General features: G+C 35.5%; 1 long non-coding RNA gene across 1 annotated transcript; it reads left to right on the top strand.

The window, feature by feature from the left end:
* The first annotated feature begins 14,034 nt into the window (after positions 1 to 14,034).
* LOC128627414 (uncharacterized) lies at positions 14,035 to 15,795 on the top strand. The gene is made up of 3 exons (XR_008391610.1): positions 14,035 to 14,121; positions 15,227 to 15,333; positions 15,748 to 15,795. It is a non-coding gene; the product is annotated as an uncharacterized LOC128627414 (long non-coding RNA).
* The last annotated feature ends 1,773 nt before the right edge of the window (positions 15,796 to 17,568 follow it).

Below are 17,568 nucleotides of genomic sequence, written 5' to 3'. Positions count from 1 at the left end.
CTATATTTCCCGTACTATTCTTGCCCTCCCCCTATCTAGTTTCCACCTACCATCTACACTACCTATTTTCTGTACCTTCTCCCCCCTTCTCCTCCTCCCACTCCCCTGTTGCTACCCCTCCATGTGATCTTCATTTCCATGGTTTGTTCCTGATCTAGCTGTCCTCTTAGTTTGATTTTGTTTTAGGTGGGTTGTTAATAACTGTGAGTTTGCTGTCCTTTCACTGTTCATATTTTTATCTTCTTTTTTTTAGATAAGTCGCTTTAACATTTCATATAATAAGGGCTTGGTGATGATGAACTCCTTGAATTTGATCTTATCTGAAAAGCACTTTATCTGTCCTTCCATTCTAAATGAAAGTTTTGCTGGACAGCGCAATCTTGGTTGTAGGTCTTTGGTTTTCATGACTTGTAATACCTCTTTCCAGCCCCTTCTTGCCTGTAATGTCTCTTTTGAGAAATCCGCTGACAGTCTAATGGGAACTCCTTTGTAGGTGACTGTCCCCTTAGCTCTTGCTGCTTCTGGGATTGTCTCCTTCATTTTAATCTTGGCTAATGTAATTATGATGTGCTTTGGTGTGTTCCTTCTTGGGTCCAACTTCTTTGGGACTCTCTGAGCTTCCTGGATTTCCTGGAAGTCTATTTCCTTTGCCAGATTGGGGAATTTCTCCTTTATTATTTGTTCAAATAAGTTTTCCACTTGTTGCTCTTCCTCTTCCCCTTCTGGCACCCCTATAATTCTGATGTTGGAACATTTAAAGATGTCCTGAAGGTTTCTAAGCCACTCCTCCTTTTTTTTGAATTCTTGTTTCTTCATCCTTTTCTGTTTGGTCATTTTGTTCTTCCCTCTGGTCAACTCCCTTGATTTGAGTCCCAGTTTCCTTTCCATTACTATTGGTTTCCTGTGCATTTCCATTCATTTCAATTAGTTTAGCCTTCATATATTCCTCTAATTTGTGACTAAAATCAACCAGTTCTGTGAGCATCCTGATCACCAGTGTTTTGAACTGTGCATCTGAAAGTTTGGCTATTTCTCGGTTGCTTAGAGTTATGGGCTCTGGGGCTTTGAGTTCTTCCTGAGCCTTAATGTTTTGGTCTGTTCATGCCTGTTACATATGAGGAGCGGAGCCTTAGGTGTTCACCAGGGCAGGGCCACCCAGGTCACTAGGTTGTGATGCTGTATGTGGGGGCGGGTCAGAGAGGGACAATGGCGGTCCTCTCTGCTGCTTCCTGCAGCTGGCGCCTGTGTGGTCCGTCTCACTGCTCACTCCTCTGCCAGTTAATCTGCGTGAGAATGTGTGACTACAGTCAGCCCTCAGTGGGTCTGCCCGCTGCTACTCCACACCTAGGATCTGCCCGTGGCTGCCTGCATGCCTGGGTCATTCGCCCAGGTTGGTCAGGTGGATCTTTCCTGCCGACCCCGCTCTGCTGCTGGCTCTGCCCCTCTTACCAGTTTGGCTGAATGGTTCCTTGTTGTCAGAATTTCGTGTAGTTTAATTTTCTGTGGTTTGGCTGCGTTCTTGTTGTTAAAACTTTGTTGTTTTTAAACTTGGTTGTGTGAGAAGGTACAGTGTTTCCACCTACGCCTCCATCTTGGAGAGAGTCTGGTTTGTGCATATTTCTCTTTTCATAACATAATTTCCCATGACCATACTGTCAATAATATCAATAGCTCATATTCATTTGAGCACTGGGTTATACTATCTGCTGCATAGCTTTGACCTAAATGAATTCTTACAACATTCTTGTGACACTGAGTGAGTATCACTACTTTGCCTATTTTAAAGATGAGGAGTCTTTAAAATAGATGTAGTCATGTAACTTGCCCATAACCAAAGAGATAGTAACTAGGAGAACCATGATTCAGACATAGTCCATTTACAATCCCGGGAAATAAGGTCATGAATGACTATTATGTTTTCTTGCCATTTAACAGAAAATAAAGCCCAGAATTCAACTGCATAACAATATTTCCTAGGGTTTATTTAGTAGAATCTCATTTCTAAAATACTGGAGGTTTCTGAAAAATTAAATATTCCATAATTAATTGAGATCCGTTTTAGATTATTTGATTTAAAGTTAACAAATGTATGGATTTCTCTTTGCCCAAGTTTTATTTACCCTTAAGTACACCTATTAAAATACATTAATGACAGATGACAGAGAGGATTGAATAACTCTCTGAGATCATTAGGATTATTTTGCTAAGCATTTTTATATTCCTGGTAGAAGCTCCCTGTGAAACAATGACAAGGTTCCCAAAGCAATAAAACTAAAAAATTCAGTGATTAAATTATAGCTTCACTTCACCATTAGGAAATTTTTACAATTGTGTTATATTATAATTATATATATTCTGTCATAAATTTTAATTTTTCATTCAGCTAAAAATGCATGTGTTAGTTATTTCACTAGACACTGGGCAGATTTGAGTAAGACATATAAGTGTCCATTCTCAAGGAATTTATAGTTGAGCTCATCAACTGTTGATGGCAGTTGCATATAATCAACTGATTAGAGAATTTCAAGAATTTGGAAAAAATGAAATCATATATAATATAATAATATTTTAATAGCTCAAATTCAAATAAAACTGAGTCCTATGGTTTACTTTCTACTATCTTGTAAAAATAAAACAATTATGTAGCTAGTACTAAACAGGCCAAAAATAATCTCAGATTTTATAAATAATTTCTTCCTGATAATTTTACCTTCCATCAGTTTCTTCTTTAGACCCATGGTATATTGTCACTACAGTACAGTAAATACTGAGAGTCAAAATATGGGACAGAACATTGTGGCAGAAAATATAATAAATTAATTAAGAAAAATGATATAAAAACTAAGAGGCTGAATACTGATTCCATGGAATGCAATGATGTATATAAAATCATCTTTTAGTGGCATTTTATAAAACCAGGGCTTATCCAGAAGGGCACAAAGGTTCTAGTACCACGTTTACTATGGTATATTTATATGGCACTGGAATATCTGGGGCCAGAAAAATCTATTTTGTGATTTGTAAAGATAATCTCTGAGCCAGTACTATTGACCATATTTAGTTTTCATAGTCATAATAAAAACAAATTTGAAACTTTTATTTGCTCTATTTAAAGCACCTTAAGTGTATTACATGACCAGATTTGTAGGACAGAAAAACTAGGGCTAAGGCTTCTTTGTTCTAACAATGATTAAACAAATTTAAGCAAAACTCAAAAAATGTGTAAATATTCCTTTAACTGAAAAAATATCCACACCTTATAAGTTATTTGGCATTGTTCAACAAAATAAAAATCCCTCCCTAATTAGGAAAATGCAAAACATAACTTCTGAAATATTACTGGAAAGAATGAATGCTATGAACCCCCTTGCACAGTCTTATTGGGCTTGCAGGGCCACAGCAGTGTTTTCCCACCCTGGTTTTATATGACAGCTCAAAGGCTTCAGAAGGGGGGCTCGTGGCGCCCCCGTCCAGAACAGCTAATCCAGGACTGCTTAGTGGGACCCATGTGTGTTTTAAATATTTTTCTGGCAGTTCTAAAGTACATCAGGTGTTGATAAGCAATAAGCTAAAGAAATGATGCTGAAGAGGAGACAAGGGAAGAACAATAAAACCTCAATGCACTGGATCACTGATACGTAATACAGAAATAATCAAAATTTTAATCTTTTAAAACCTATATTATGAAAACTAAAAATGTATGAAATTTACTTTAATATTTTATTTAACCCAATATAATCAAAACATTCTTTTCACACATACTTGATAAAATTATTAATAGTATACTTCACTATCTTTTTCTGCTAAATGTTCAAAATCTGGTAAGAATTTTATGCTTAGACCTCCATCAGGAATAGTCAATGCACTAAGTGCTCAAGTGCTCCATGTGTCTGGGGTTGCCATATCAAACCATGCAGTGCATGCTTTGCAATGGATTACTTATAAAACCCTTGTCATCAAAACTGTTTACTTTTGAATATATGATAAAAATGAGATTAGCAAACAAAGTAATTTTTACAAAGGAATTATTTTAAAGGTAAACTAGCAATGTAGATACCCTTCCTCCCTTTCTTTTTAGATATATATTTGCCTTACAAATCTATATAACCTTACAATTGTTTGTATAGTGTAACACAGTATAAGGCTGGCTGGGTTTGTATTATGGCCTCACTACCTTTTATCTTGGTCTCTATAGGCAACCTATAGAGACCATACACATGGTCCATACAAATTAACTGTCTAGTCAATGGTAGGTACTATTACTTGAATAGCTTTATTTCATTAGTATACTTTATTAATTATTTTAATACTTTTATGTCACTCCACACTCTATAAATAGAGCAGAACTTATTCACCAGTTTTCTAATAATGACATTTGGATTGTCTTTAATCTTTAATATTATAAAAATGGTCTTGTGCATATACATGTACATGCACCACTTTGTACAGGAACCTGTATGTGTAGAGCATAAATACCTAGAACTGGAATTTCTAGGGCAAATTTAATGTTTTCATATTTTGATTTATGTTGCCAAATTTTTTTTTCACAGAGGCTCTACCAATTTATTTCCTAATAACAATATATGACAATGACCATTTTTCCTTTCACATGATATTAATATGTTAAGATGTTTTAAAAATGACATCTGGTATATAACCTCATTTTAGAAATATATCTGTACCTGACTGAAAAAAAGCATACTGAAGTGATTTTAAATAAAGGAAGATTATAAAAAATTTTATTTTAGGTATTTTAAATTGTAGATCTTAGGACTCTTAAGAGAATTAAGAAGAGATAAAAGAGAAAAGTAAGAAAAGATATCATTACTTAACTTCACCAATATTTTTACTATCTGAATGGAGAGTACTAATATTTCAACATCTTACAATAATTAACAAGTTAATTACACTAATTTATCACTTTTAGAAGTTTAATTACTTCTATAGATCATTTGGGATGACTTTACATTCAATTAGGACATATAAGTAGTGGGCCTATGGTAGTAGAATTTAATTTATACAATATTATGGTTTTATAACTAGCTCATATTATTAAAATAACTTGTCTCAAAATTGGACTTTTTGACTGCTCATCTATGAGTTCCTACAGACTGTGATTATAAAGGATCAATGATGAAGCTCCTGGAAGGCCCCTTTGTCCTTAGTCGAGTCAGGCCTGTTAACCCCAGGTCAGGGCATGAGCTGCACCAAAGTAGCGTGCTGTGTAGGGCTTCTTTTTCATTATTGAGAACAAGTAAAAGTAGGATGACCCAGAAATTTTCTGGCAAGGCCATAAGTGTGTACGCACAGACAAACTAAATAAACTTGACAGTATAATATCTAGGATTAAAAAAATATGCTGAGGGTAGATTGGGAAAATCAATCATCCTTTCTTCCTTCCTTCTTTTCTTTTGCTCTCTCTCTGTCTCCCCTCCACTCTCTCTCCCTCCCTCCTTTTCTCTTTATTTCTTGCCAGTTGTGGCCACTGAAGCCTTGAACACCTGCTTCCTCTCCTGGCTTTGTTACCCACAATAAAGAAAGAGATTTCTGTTGAGGAGTGAGGGATTAAGTGCCCAGAAATATCAAACCAATGCATGATAGGGTAAAGGGAGAAAATCAGCTATAAAATAGCTTCACTTAGGGAACTATTTTTCAGAGGAGGTTTCACCTCAGAATTTTTCCAAATATCTTTCAAGGAAAAATAAACAGGCAAAAAATTAGCACTGGGAATAAAATCCTTCTTTAATATTACTCTTATCATATTATGAGCTCTTAAATAGGAAAGATGATGTAGGTAGGCAGATAGATAGATGACAGATAGAAAGAAAAAATGTGCAAATACAGAAGAGGTATGAGCTGATGAGAAAAAGAGAGGAGGGCCTAAAAATTAAAGAAAAACTGTTAAGGAAATATCTGAAGGGAAGGATGGGAACATCAGATGACTCACTAGAAAATAAAGCACATTGTTGGTAATATTTACAAGCTGAGAATGTCTAATAATGTATAATGACAAAATTACTCATGTCATAGTCCCCTAGGGATAATCTGTGTGTTCATTTCCAAATGATACCATTGAACACCATTCTAACTTTTTATTAATCTTCTTATAACTTAGCTTGAAATAAAATGGGGAAAATCTTAATAGACAGTCCATCAAATTGTAAAAGGAGTATGCATGGGTGACAGAGAAATTTTATGAAAAACCTATCAAAGAGAAATTAAATATGTTAGACTAGGTATTTTTATACTTTATATTTAGTCTCCATTGTATCCATATTCTCTGATTCTATATTCATTTCTATAAGGAGTAAAAATGAAAAAATAGAATACTCTTGCTATATTAAAATTTTATAAAATATTAGTTGTATGTTAATTTCTTTGACATATTATATACCACATATTCAGGTTTTATTACCTATTGGTGATCAGAAAATCATGAATCTTTTCATTTCTCTCTTTTAAGTTCTATTATCTCTGAGTATCACACCTAAAATGATTTCTCATTAGGTAAAGTTATAGCTAAGGTCAAGAATTCTATGAGAAAATTAACCTGACACAAACTTTTGTGTGTGTTTATCTGTGTAAAATTAAATATCTGTATCACAAAATAGGGAGCAAAGAGGAAATGGGTTTTAAAGTTGCTGTAAATCAAAAACATACTCAGCTCCAAACACAACAAATGCCCAAACTACTGCCTGAGGGAATTTTCCTAAAAGCAAATACTTGATCTAGGCAATAATACCGCATTTCCATGCTGTGCAATAAAGTACTGATTCTCATAACTGGCATTACTAAAGTGGTCTTTGTCTCTAATGTGTGAGTTCTCTGGTCCTTGAACACACCCAGACATCTCTGTGCGCTATCATGATCACCAAGAGAAAAGATAATGAAGCCGAAGAGGTCACCCCAAATTTTCTTAAAAATGCAAACTGTGTGTACTAAAATTCAGGATAGACCAAAGCATCACGTTAGAAGAGACAAGGGTGCATACCATCTTCTATAGCAAAGAATTTAGCCTCCTACTACAAAAAATATAATGCTGAGATAGTTATTTTTGTTTAATTTAAAGTGATAATAATCACTGACTCAAATAGAGAAACTTAACTACTCTGATAACACTTTTAATAAAGTAGCTTTTTTCACACAGCTAAAAGGAATGAGAGAGGTGGACATCAAAGCTTCGATCTATAGCCTTGAGCTCTTGCTCTCCACATGCCAGAATGTAGCCTAACATTGTCTTTTACTTTGCCCAATATTGTTGTGAACATCTGATTCAAACAATGTTTAAAATAACAGGAACTCCTTTCTAAAACTCCAAAGTTGTCCTGTGTGGCTGTTGAGCCCTCCATCTGATGCTCTGCTTTTCTGAGACTAGTGTTCATGTAAAGCATTGACTGCATATGTTCCCTCAGACAACTTTCTCTATGAGAATAGCTGAAAGTATTAAGAAAGCTATAGTAAATGAATATGTTCATACCTGCTTCTACTTTTATTCACTAGGATATAAAAACAATACTTTGAGTTTTCTGCAAGTGAGAATAAACTTTTTTCAAGCTTGCATGATCAGGGCTAAACCAGCTTATGTCTAACAAAGGGAAAAGTATACTAGAAGCACTGATTACAAGTTGTAGTTCTCCCTGACTGCACACCATAATGGAGCTGAACATCAGGGTACAACCAGCCCTCCTACCAACTTTTTGTGATGGAGTTAATATGAATTGGAATAACAGAAACCAGTCAGCCCCCAGGCACCATGCTAGACACTGGTGAACAAAGTAGACTTGAACCTGTCCTCAAGGGGCTTAGAGTACAAAGTCTGATTGTTTAGTATAGTCTCCACTAGCCTCAGGTGGCTATTTAAGTAGAAATTGATTAAAATGAAATAGGATTAAGAGATAAGTTCTTCTGTTGCACTAGTGGTTGCACAGTGGAGATTTTAGACCATTTCTATCAATAGAGAAGGTTGTGCTGAAGAACGCTGGTGTGGATGAAGTGAGCATCTAGCAGTGGGGTCCAGCAGCCAGGACAGTAACTCGAGCAGTGCCAGAGAGCAGTAGGAGACAGAGGGTTTGGAAAAAAGATTTTTACAAAATGTATGTGGCTTTCATTTTCAGTACTTCCTATTTTCATTTAGCTTTTTCTCACGGGACTTGCATACTTCTGCTTCTAATATGAACATCTGGAACACTAAGTAAACTTTCAAGAGGGTCACTTCTTATTTTGCCTAAGCCGCCTTATACATCCATAGTTTTATTTCTGAGCTGATATAATCAGCTTTGAGGGGAATTTATTGTGAGCAGGATCTGGGGAGATTTACTTTGTTCCATAAAGCAGTGACTTTCTGATCCACAGCGTATTTTATCTGCAGGTCTTTTGAATAATTTATTTCTTTGGAAATAGTCCTATAAACCCAAGAAGCACATGACTTGCTTTTTGTTCCCTTTTGGGCACTTTCACCTTCCTGCCCCTCATGACATTATCATTTTCCCAGGATCTTAACTCTCTTAGTTCTTCCTTTCACCAAGTCTGTTTCGTCCCTGTTGCTCTTATAAGACAGCCACCTCCATTTTATAGACGAGAAATAGAAGGTAAATAGAGATTACGCAATCTGCCCAGGGGATTTAAACTGAGTCTGTCTAAAGTCAAAGCTTGTTGTGCACATGAGAAAGTCATCTATCTGTCACTTCCACTCTTGCCCAGGCCACCGCAGTTTGGGGCCTTATTACATGAAGACTGCACATCTTTCCATGCCCTACATACAAATTTCCCTACACTACTGTTCCTTTCTCTAAGCTTGGCCTGGAATTTTTTCTTGTCCTCTTCACACCATTTACACAGGCAATTGTTACACTGATCAAATAAGAGAATCGCTTGATAGCTTTTAAAACATATAAATGCCTACGCTCACCTCAGAGCAGTCAGATAGCATTTTCTTGGGTGAGACTTTGGCATTCAATATTTCCATGTACAACTGGGGTTGAAGATGGTAAGCTCAAATCTACCCATTGTTTAAATACCAGCCTGAGTCCCACTTTCTGCATTAGATCAAGCCTTCAGCTCTTATGATCCCTTGAATACCTACATTATCGTCCCTCATATTTCTATTATTATTTACAATTACTTCAGATTTTTTCATTCATTCATTGAATAAGTACTTGAGTACAAATGGACTGCCTGTGCTGGTAAAACCTTATGTCTGTCACATATATGCAACCTTCTGTCTTCAACTAAATAAAATAGCCTTGAAGACACAAATTTTATCTTATTTTTCTCTCTAACCAAAACAGACCTCACATAGTTATAAACTCATATTAAATCTCAATAAATAATTTTTGGTGAATAGCTACAGTTCTGTATTTTATTCTTTTTTCCACTCAGCTTTGCAGTAAATATTTATTTAAGTGCTAATTATGCAAAAGATATATATATATATATTTAGTTTTAAAGAATAATCTTAAAAAAAAAGCCCTGGCTGGTGTAGCTCAGTGGATTGAGCACGGGCCTGCAAACTAAAGGATCATGGTTTGATTCTCAGTCAGGGCACGTGCCTGGGTTACAGGCTAGTTCCCAGCAGGGGATGCATGAGAATCAACCATACATTGATATTTCTCTCCCTCTCTCCTTCCCTTCCTCTCTAAAGACAAATAAATAAAATCTTTAAAAAAAAGAATAATCTTCACCTTGGCTGACAAGAACCATATTTACTTCTTTTATGGTTTTCTGCTTTAATGTTTGTGTTCTTTTTTTCTCTCTCCTATACTGTACAGTGCATCCTAATCACTTAAATGCATTAAATACTTTATATATGTCAGAAATTCTTCTGAGTTCTTTGTATTTATTAATTTATTTAATTGCCCAATTTTGTGAGATAGTATCTTCATAAGGAGTAGCTTCCAAGAGCAGATATGACTTTGCACAAGGTTATCTGGACAGTGAAAGGCTAAACTAGGACTCTAGTTCAGTCAGCCTGGCCTCAGAGCCCACAATGGAACTCTCACCAAAGAAAGAGTTTTCTAAAAATCTAGTTTTCAAGTAGAGAAATATGTCTTCAATGTAGGGAACATAGCCATAGTTTACTTAGTCCATGGGTAATATGGTTACGGACTTACTGGAAAAATTCTAAAATAATTGTAAAGCAGAAACTGCCATTACAGGGACTAAAAGTGGATTTCACTCGAATGTCACTGATGTAACTAAAATATTTTACAGAAAAAAGTTCTAGGAAGTCTCAAGAGCCAATAGGACTAGCCTAATTATTTTAAAGTTTGTCACTTTAGATTATTAAAGAACATTCTGAATCTCTACAACTGCCCCCAGATGAGGTTGGCACTTAAAGGGGCTGGGAGCAAACTTCTCTCTTCTAACTTCACATTTCATGATTTTTTTTTCAAAGAGGAAAAAGTAAAGGTTTCAGTTACTAAGTAAACAGTCTATAAATGTACATCCTGTCTAAAGCAGAAAATATGAAACCAGAGTAGTCTCAAGATTGAAGAAAGAGTAGAAGATTTATAGCTATTTTACCAGTACATTTGTCCCTCTAGACATTTTTCTTTCACATCTCTACATCATTTTTCTCTCTCTCATTTCTCCTTTTTTTCATAATTCATTACCTTTTTATTTCTCTTTTTTCTATGATTCATTTCTGAATCTCTTGTGAGCTATGAACAAAATTCCTTTAAACATGTATGGACATGACTGAAAAATTTCAAGATAATAAATGTTCTTTTCCTTTCTTCATTTATCAGCCTTCTTTATCCATCCCACTCTGCCCATCTCCTGTCTTTTGTCCATCTTTGCTTCATAGTAAAGTCTCCATATGTCATTCTCCACATATGTGAAATCAAGAGGCATCCCCCCTGCAATAAAAACCAACTCTTTTGTTAGGATCACTCAACCTGTTAGGAGTTAAAAATTAGATGCATCTTCCTTGGTGAGATGTTAACATTGTTCAAAGCCAAGCACTTACTTAATATATATATATATTAAGTAATATATATATATATATATATAATATATGTATATTTTTTTTTATTATATATATATATATATATATATATATATATATATATATATATATATAGTAGAAAGCTTCCAATCAAGCACATTTAGGGTACAAATTAAGAGGAAGTTGTTTTTGAAGTCTGATGTTGAGAAAGAATTGGTAATTGAATCAACAGAGTAGTCAAATAATATAAAAACTCTCAGAACTATCTGTAATACTATGCATCAATCAAATCAGCATTAACATTTTGACTGAATTGTCTGCAAGGGACTAGATATGTACTTTGGGTCTAACCATCTGGACTAGAAAATACTAAAGTAATGCATACTGGCAAGGAAAAATCATGATAGCTTTTTCTTGGACCTTCTAAACTGGCTGTTTAGGACAGTACTATCTAAATGTGACTGATCTGTGGAAACTTGTCCTATCCTGGAAACCTACCAAAATTTTGGTAGAACAGACCTAAGAAAATCGCTGGTAAACACCCATGGTAAATAATACACAGGGCACTTCCTGCTCTTGTGGTCAAAGGCAGAAGATGTTGACTGCTAAGCAACAGACAAAGCAAGTATTCTAACCTTTCCAAATGCAAATGCGGAAGAAGTTCATGGTTAGTGTGTGTGTGTATGTGTAATCAGTATAATGAATGGTATTGTTATTTTTGTCTAAGTTGCTTAAGGATCTTTGAAAGCCCCAAACTGTCAGAAATAAGCACTTTCAATTCGTACATAAAAGCGAGAATACAACTAAGAAATTAAAACTCTCAGCAAGAACTATATTTGTGCATATTTCATTCACAAATATTTATTGGGCACTTTATGTGATATGCAAGACACTTTTAGGATCCAAAATCAAGTTGTCCTGAGTTTCCCTGTTCAGCACAATGAATTCTTAACTATATTAAGGGTAATAAGTCTTTCCCAATATCAGTTTAATAATCTTCCAGCAGAATTAAATTGTATTTGCATTTTATTTACCCAAGGAAGTAACACACTTTCTATAATCTAATGGAAATTTAAAACAGCATTGCTCACAGCTGTCAAGAGATAAAGAAAACTAGAAATAAACCCATAATTGATCATCTTCTAACCAGGAGATTCACATCACAAAACAGACATTGACATTGCCCTTTATCAACATTCACATTGCCAACTGAAAGCAAGGAAACATCTAGACCTGTGCTTTCCTTACAGACCCCATTTTGTCAACATTCCTCAACCGTTTCAATGCCTGCTCTTCAAGATAAGAAAGCACACCACATTACAGAGATATATATACTCAGAATTGGTACAACAGCTTCAAACTGTCACTAGAGCTCTCCAAACCACAAACAGTACCTCCACTATGCAGGGAGAGCAACTGAAGTATTTTAAGCAATTCTCTGATCCACACAATGGTTTCTTTTCTGTTGACGGTTACTCAGAGCCTCTGCCTTGGACCGAAGGTCAAGGAAAATGTGAGCTGTAACCTTTGATACCACTCAGCTGCTGATTCCTGTATAATACTTCCCAGTTGTCCATAAGAGGACCCTGAAGTTCATTCAGCTGTGCTTTGTGCATTGGATCCACAAGGAGTCAAGATACAAAGGCTCTTATGTCACCCTTGGACTGTAATCTACATTTTAATTGTTCCAAAAGTGGTATTTAACTAAACACACCAGTCCATCTCAGTTTAAGCCATGACACTTGCCAAGGTAAATTATACTTAATATTTAGCCTGATTTCCATACCCCCAATGAAAAGAATAAATGACTCCCTCTGTCTAAAACACTTTCCTTCTTGATTAATTTAAGGTGAAAAATAACCGTGATTTTTGGAAATCCCAAAGCTTTTGGCATTGTGATAGAGCACAATTTTTGGAGGTGAGGCTAACCTCAGTTTGGATCCCATTTAGGATCGATGTGGCCTTTGACGATTTTCCTAATATCTCTGAGATTTAATTTCTTCATCAATAAAATGGGAAGAGGAAATATCCATCTCACATTGAATATGGTATTTAAGTGAGGTCAAATGCCTGGCATACCACAGGCATGCAATAAATGTTAGCTCCCTTCACTAGTGTGGGAAAAAAGATGACTAAGTCCACAAGCTTTATCTTTGAAAATGTGTATATTATTCTTGAGGGAAATGACCAAATTTAAATTACAATATGAAGAAACACAATTTCTTCATATTATAAAAATATGAAGAATATTTATAATATTTCTTCATATTGTAAAAACTGAGGCAGTTTTTAGGGCTCTTCACTTTTTAAAAAATATTTTATTTATTTATCTTTAGAGGGGAAGGGAAAGAGAGAGGAAGAGAAATATCAATGTGTGGTTGCTTCCTGTCTGTCCCCTGATGGGAACTGGCCTGCAACTGAGGCATGTGCCTTGACTGGGAATTGAACCATGATACTCTGGTTCTCAGGCCCACTCTCAATCCACTGAGCTACGCCAGCCAGGGTTGGCTCTTCACTTTTTGAAATAACACGTATGGTGTTTGAACAGCAATTCAAGAGGTAGGAGTATTTTAAATAAAAAAAAACCACTTACATTCTATTATTCAAGGTTTAGTGGTAAAGTGGGATGGGGGGACAGATATATAATAAATACAGTTATTGTCCTTTAAAACCCATTTTTCATTAGCATAATGAGCCTCCACTTCCAGTCAGAAAACTCTAATATGTTTTCCCTGAGTTTGTGGATCTGAAATTCAGCATCATTACTCACCCAGAAACTAAATCTTTAAACTTAAATTCTAGACAGTAAAAAGCATCATGGAGTAATAAAGGGCAGTTCCCAACCTCTTATGGAAGAAGTAAGCTTAAACTCGAATCTCTGAAGATCTACAGCTAGATAGATTCACAAATTTATATCATTTAATGGGGGCAATTGATAGAAATACTCAAATCTCTAGTTCTAGCAGAAACTTCAAATAATTACAAAAGTCATAATTACTACAAAAACCAGTTTGTAATCATGGGTAACTGAATACTAAGTATCTGGCTATCAGTCAGAGGAAACCAAGGGGGGTCATTTCTGTGTCACATAAAGAGAAGGGTTGCTGGTTGATGCCACTTTCTCTTTACTGCTTGCTGTTGGGTGCTCTGCAGAAGTGGCCGGAGGAGGAGGGCAGGTAAGACGTGACTTCAGATCTTGGATAACAAACAGAGTGACGACCAGAAGCTCAGACTGGAAGTACCTGGTTGCCTTACCACCAAATTACCAAGGGTTGGATAAACTTTTCGGTGCTCAAATGACTAAATGAAACCTGCTCAGTGATGGTTGCCAGTCCTTTCCAAAGTGGCATGTGGACTCTGGAGTAATTTTGAGCTCTGATTCTGCAATTTAGCTGTCTGGTCTAGGGTAAGGTATTTACCTTTCTCATCTGTAAACTGACCATTATACTAGTTCCCACTGCATAGGATGATTAACTCAGTTAATATTTGTGAAGTACTTGGAACACTAGCTGGTCCACAAAATCTCTTTCATGGAGTGTCTAAAATAAACAGTACACCCTCCACATATAGGGCAAAATATTCAGAAAAGTCATCTCAGATTTACGCCAAAATATTAATCTTCAACTAGGCAAGGAGTCAGACAACCAAGTTTTTTTAATAATTGAAATATTTCACTTGCTTCAATAAAAGTATTAAATATCTAAGTATATATGTATAAATATTATCTAAGTAAAATATGTAAATATATAAATCATATATACTATACACTATTGTCTATTTCATTTAATATGCTAACGTTAAGCATGTTTGACTTCTAAGCATGATCAATTTCAAGATCAGATTAAAGAAGTGTTTGTATGTCTGTATATATGGAAAAAAAGTGTTTTTTGTGTAGCTCATAACATTTCTATCCTGTGATTATTTATTATGATTGATTATTATCAACACATCATCTGTAATGAATCATTTAAAATTAATAAAACTCTTATTTTAGAAAATTGGTTGTGCAAGTAGATCCATTGACTGAACAAACTATACATAAAGAAAAAAAGTATGATGTGGTCTTACCATGAAGTAATCATACCTGTGGTCTTCAAATATTGTTTTCTTTTACATTTTTGTTTTTGTAATAAGATGTAATTTCTCTATTCATAAAATATGGTAAGAGGATAATTTATAATAAAACATAGGGCATAGGGACTCTCATAATTTACATTAGAACTTTTTCAGTACGTCTTGCACACATAAACTTCAAAGTTCTTTCCTGTCATTTGCAATTAGGAGCACTTCCGAGGGATGGCTCTGGTGTCCCTCCCCTGTGAGTGGCATGTCTCTGCTGATGGAACTACTGGTTGATAGTGGAACATCTACATTTAAAGCATCACAGGGTATTTTTATTTGTGTTTTTTAATATTATATTTGAGATTAGACTATGCCTAGTAGAAAATACATAATCATAATCTAATAGTCAACTCAATAACAAAAAATATCAAATCAGTGATTATTTTACTCAAAACTGTACCAAAAACTAGTTTAAATGATTGTGTGTTTCGCTCATTAAAGTTATCCCATATTTTACTGATTTTATCTGATTTTTACAATATACAAAGCTACATACCTAAAAACAATAGCTTTTCCAATGGCTGAATGTCAGGGTTGAAGAAGTGAAAAGCACTGAAGAACTCTGTTCTCATGCTGGTGCTAAATGAAATCAAATAGCCTGATGGTATGACCTCCTTCCCAGGGGCTAGAGCAAGCATATGGCTGTCTTATTCTCACTTTTAATCAAATGTTACATTTAGGTTCTTCTGGAGTGGGAGCCATGTGTGATTCATCTACATCCCCAGGGTATGTATCATATATTATGTATAAATAAAAGTGTATGAACTCAAATGGGGCAAGCTGAGAGGCCACACATTCAGCTCACTATAGAAGGTGCTGAACAACACATATGTTTAAGTCATAATCATGCTATTTGATTTATAGGTACATGGTACAGAATATCTTTTTTTTTTAAGTACAGGGCATGTTTAATACCAACTAAATGTTGTATGCTACAACAAAGGTTCAGATGCATTTCTAAAATGTAAAGAGAAATATTAAAATATTATTTCCCTTTAGCTTTTCATATTAGGTTAGCCATGCTTGTTTCTTCATTTGCATTAAAAAATCTCATTTGCTGATTTATATTTATTGGCTATCTTTTTTAACAGAAAATTTTTAAAGATTTTATTTATTTATTTTTAGAGAGAGGGGAAAGGAGGGAGAAAGAGAGGAAGAGAAACATCAATGTGTGGTTGCCTCTTGTGCGCCCTCTACTGGGGCCTGGTCCACAACCCAGGCATGTGCCCTGACTGGGAATTGAACTGGCAATCTTTGGTTCATAGGCTGGCACTCAATCCACTGAGCCATACCAGCCAAGGGTGGCTATCTTTTTAATCAATTAGTTTTTTATTGTTTATTTAATTGTTGTTCAAGTATAGTTTTCTGTCTTTTACTCCCATCCCAGCCCACTCCCCCAGTGCTCCCCACCTCCCCCCCATTTCCACCTCCCTTAGTTGTTGTCCATGTGTCCTTTATACTAGTTCCTGTAAATCCTTCCCCTTTTCCCTGAAATTCCCTCCCCTCTCCCCTTTGGTCACTGTCAGCCTGTTCTCTATCTCAGTGTCTTTAGTTATATTTTGCTTGCTTGTTTGTTTTGTTGTTTAGGTTCCTGTTAAAGTTGAGATCATATGGTATTTGTCTTTCACCGCCTGGCTTATTTCACTCAGCATAATGCTTTCCAGTTCCATCCATGCTGTTTCCCAAGAAAGAAGTATTTCTTGGGAATTATATAACCCTCAACTTGGGTCGACATACCTTTCCTTAAAATGTACACACACAAAACAAATGTGCAAAGTGAGTGTTGTATTTCTTGCACTGGCATTACTCTCATAAACTGAAAATGGTTCTCCACCTATCAAAACAGTCTAACATGGATTAGAACTTCAGTTAAAATCAAAGCTCTCAAAGGGCATATCTGGGGACTACTTATAAGTCAACTTAACAGTACACATGGAGTATCGGTGATGTGTAATGTGTACACATTGCACATATACAGGTTTAGCCAGATACAGGGATAAAATGTTTATGCCTAAATTAGTCATTCACAGCTAAAATCCAATACCAAACTTCTGTCTATAATGAAGGCATAGGATAAGTCTCTTTTAGTATAAAAACATAATAGCTTCTTCATTGTCAGGGAATTGTGAAAAATTTAGTATTTTCAATAATTAGAAAACTATTGAAATAATCCAGGATAAAATAGACAAGGACCTAAATGACAGTATTGAGACTGGAGAGATGTGGCAGTTCTGAGCCAGTTAGAAGATAGAATCAACAGGTCTTACTGGTCCATTGGATGTAGGAAAGAGGGAGGAATCACATGATGATCAAGTTTCATGTTTGACTGCATGGGTGCATAGTGATACTGTTTTTGAGATCAGGAGCACAGGAAGAGAAGCGGATTTGGAGTTTGGAAGGAAGGAAGTAGACTGAGAAGATGAGTGTAGTTTGGGATGTGTTGGAGGTGTGCATGGGACAGCTAAAGGAGGATATCCAGTAAGTAAGATGTCATCAATCCG

This window comes from Artibeus jamaicensis, unplaced genomic scaffold (assembly GCF_021234435.1).
Source record: "Artibeus jamaicensis isolate MK-2021 breed Jamaican fruit bat unplaced genomic scaffold, CSHL_Jam_final contig_391, whole genome shotgun sequence".
NCBI classification, from domain to species: Eukaryota; Metazoa; Chordata; class Mammalia; order Chiroptera; family Phyllostomidae; genus Artibeus; species Artibeus jamaicensis.
Note: the sequence above shows the minus strand (reverse complement) of the source record. Positions and strands in the feature narration are given on the sequence as shown.